At 39.9% G+C, this 2,902-nt stretch overlaps 1 protein-coding gene across 3 annotated transcripts in view; it reads right to left on the minus strand.

The window, feature by feature from the left end:
- FHL5 (four and a half LIM domains 5) overlaps positions 1–2,902 on the minus strand; it is a 55,465-nt gene that overhangs the window by 28,343 nt on the left and 24,220 nt on the right. The gene's annotated exons all lie outside the window — the stretch shown is intronic.

The raw sequence follows: 2,902 nt of genomic DNA on the forward strand, positions 1-2,902 counted from the left end.
TGGGTCAGGACTAGCCATTGATGTTTACAAATGGGTCCTGGTAAAAAAAAAAAGATTGAGAACCACTGGTTTAAAAGACTCTTTTTCCATACTCAAGCCCCTGAAAACCCAGTTGGAAGGTGACTAAAAGGGTTGATTATACAGTTGTCCGGAGAGCAGCTGTCAAAGATGACCGGTGGACCTTACCCATAGAGTTGGGACATATCGCAGTTTTTTTTTAGAGACTGTTCCTCTATTGGCTAGATAGTGCTTTTTTGATATATACTGTTGTTGCTTTTCCAAGTCTCATGATGCAGATTTATTTTTATTGGGAGGGCTATTTAGTACTATAAAGGTGAGCTTCAAGGGAAATAAATGGATCAGTGCTTTTTTTTAATGTGTAAAGACCTCCTGAAACTACTTTTTTTCATCATGGTCTTCACATTGCAAAGTGAGGTCCAGAGAGAGTATGTGTATGTGTTTGAATGCTCTGTATACATCTGAAGAACTTGAAGTGCTATGGCACCAGAAACAGCAAGCAATTGAAACCTGATTCACTGAGAGGGGAAGTCATTTTTAGTTTGACTCTTGTAAAACATTTGTTTTTGTTCACACCTATGTTACCCCCTTTAAAAATCCAGCAACTCAATATTAGTTTAAATTATCAGCATAGCACAGAGCTGAGAGAGCTAGCAACGTACATAAAAATGACCAAGATACACTTGACATTTTAGATACTTACAAGGCTAAAATACAAGCAATAATACTTTTAAACCAAATCCTTTTTGGCTTTCTTTATAATTAAACAATCACAAAAGGGCACAAATCAAAGCTCTTTTTTTGTGTCCTTTATGGGTCTCTCCCCGCCCTTAAGTAATACCAGAAGAAATAAAATACATGAAGAAGTTGAACATGCACATCGCTTATTCACTGCATTTAGAACTGTGGGTACTCAGCACTTTGGACAAACAGACCCATAAAACCTAAGCTGTTAAATAGCAGGCTGAACCAAGAGAACATACAAAAGGGAAAAGGAGAATACAGAGGGCTGGCCCCTTTAATAAAGGGATGAACAATGACCTGTAGGTCTGAGCAGGTCATTTTTGTAGCTGACTCCTGCCAGCTGCAGCCCCTTTATTTCAGGCCTACTGTGGGGGCAAGGGTAGCACAGGTGCCAAGACACACAGTTGACAGCTCAAAGGTCTCAAGTTTGAGCCTGTAGCAGAAGTGCTCAAGGCGCAGCCTGTCAGACTCCAATGAATCTGTAAATTCTACTAAATGCCTTGTCACAAGGACATGAGAAAGGCCTGCTATATTTTCCTGCCTGGTTTCTGTTAGCTCTCTGTCCTGGGAAGCAACAAGAGCTGGGTTCTCATCCTGACCCACACTTACTAGGGGAAGCATTAACTAGTAGACAGATACTGCTCATACTTTGTTTAAAAATGTAATAATTTTGAGGTGAGAGGGGCAGGCCTCATGACACAGGCTGTCTGTGTCGATGGTTTGGCTACATGTAAAAGTTTGCTTTGAAAATGCTGGCCATACAATTTTGGGACAGTCTGTAATACGTATGCACTTCACTCCGCTCTCCCAGTACTATTCATTATCTCCCTGGAGTATGCAGATAGTATCCTCTTTTGCCTACAGGAGGTATTTTAAATGGAGGGAAACACCTGGAGGATTTATGCCTTTTTTACTCCAGTAGAGCCAGCACAAAGGGACCATAGGAGACTGGTGAAAAAAAAATCACTCACTTCCCAGCAAAGGGGCTATAGTATAGGTAAACCCACACACACTTCTGGCTGTGTGTTAAGAACAAATAAAAGGTAAGCATTTTGAGAGCATTTGATGCTAAAACTTGAAATGAAATGTAGGGTTTGTGAGTTGAAACCAAAGTAGAAAAACTGACCAAACCCACTAAGCATCTCCTAACTCTAATGAAATTTCCCAAAGGGGTAGATGGATGGAAGGCAAAGTCCAGAAAGTTGAACTATGCTTGGTTTGGTTGTGCCTGTCACTGAGATTTCATTTATGAAACAAGCCAGGCACTGTGAGATGAGAATTATGCTTCCATATTTCAAATAAAATATTTTAATCAAAATATGCCCTCTCAAGGCATTTTTTTTTACAAAGAAAGACTGTAACAAAAATGATAAATACTGTTTCCTTCCAGCTGAATGCCTGCGTGTTAACTCAGAATTGCAGTTGAAGTGATTTATATAAGGTGTCAAGTCATTTTTCACTGGACATCTCTCAGAAGCATTTACCATAAAGCTTCCTGAGGTCTTACCAATTAAATTGCTGGCAAGATAGAGTAAGAAGAGTATGGAACTACTGAGTGTACTAGATGAAGGGTGAAGTTGAAACAAAGTAAGGTAACTTTCTACAACAGCCAAAGCTTTCTATTACCAGAACCATACATATAACAAACCAAAACATATTCCCCACACTAAATACAGCTTTTAATGTTCCTCAAAGGAAAGAATGGTCAATGTGTTTTCTGGGTGGGTGCCCTCCACAAGTTTTTTTACAGACTTCTTCACAATCTTTATATAGGAAACTAAATAGTGGCGAGAAATGGAACCCATTTACCTAGTCGTGGACTACTCCTACTCTACAGTTTCCACACAGTGCTTCTCCCTTACTGATCCACTGAGTGTAAAGCCTCTACACCCTGCGCATTTTTCTGGATCAACCTATTGCTAATAAGTACAGAACTCTCTCCCATATTCAGGGATACAGAGACTCTGTCTCTACTATGCACAACTTCTCTTGCTGTGATCTCCATACCCATGGAGGGATACAGCATACTTGTGTAATAGGGAGGAATCTGTGTGGACCTCCCCATCTAAGATATGGAATTCAGTCTGTGACTCAACACTAAAGAAGGATAGGACCAAACAAAATGTTTACCTTGGAATCA

Source organism: Gavialis gangeticus, unplaced genomic scaffold (genome assembly GCF_001723915.1).
Source record: "Gavialis gangeticus isolate Ggan-Ray unplaced genomic scaffold, GavGan_comp1, whole genome shotgun sequence".
Lineage (NCBI taxonomy): Eukaryota > Metazoa > Chordata > Crocodylia > Gavialidae > Gavialis > Gavialis gangeticus.